Below are 665 nucleotides of genomic sequence, written 5' to 3'. Positions count from 1 at the left end.
CTGCGGGAGATTTAAACCCCGTCACGTGACCCGCGCCGCCCCGCCCGCTCCGCCCCCGCGCGCGGGACCACAGGACGCCGGGTCACGTGGCGGCGCGGCCACCCCGCCCTTTCCCAACTTCTCTCCGCCCCGAACCCCGAAATCACTGCGGCTCGGGAGGCGCGTTGTGCTTCTCCGCGCGAATGTCCGCTCTGCCCCCGGCGCCGCGCCGGCTCCAGATGGAAGCGGAAGGTCGGCGCGGAGGCCCCGAGAGGCGGTGGGGGAGGCGGGCGAGGTCGGCGCCGGCCGCCCGGTCTCGCTGACGGTTGGGCGGGGGGGGGGGGCCAAGGGACCCGGGCCGTCCTCCCGCCGCTGCCGGAGCCGCCCCGCCCCCAGCGCCGAGAGCTCCCCGTGCGGGGCCGGGATTTGTAAACACGCAGAGCTGCTCGGCGCGGCCTCGGTCCCGCAGATGGTCCAGTCACCAGGGCACCCCGGCCCCACAACCCCATCTGGGGCGAAGGAGGCAGGATTTGATGACGGTGTAGCTCCCGTTACGGGGGTGTGAAAAGATCAGGGACCTGTGTCCGTCCTTCGCGTACTAGCAAAATGGTATTGGCCAAACCGGTTATTAATATGGGAACATACAGATAGAGAGTCCTGCCGCACACTGAAAGTAAACCCCAGGT

This window comes from Myotis myotis, unplaced genomic scaffold (assembly GCF_014108235.1).
Source record: "Myotis myotis isolate mMyoMyo1 unplaced genomic scaffold, mMyoMyo1.p scaffold_m19_p_15, whole genome shotgun sequence".
Classification (NCBI taxonomy): Eukaryota; Metazoa; Chordata; class Mammalia; order Chiroptera; family Vespertilionidae; genus Myotis; species Myotis myotis.
Note: the sequence above shows the minus strand (reverse complement) of the source record.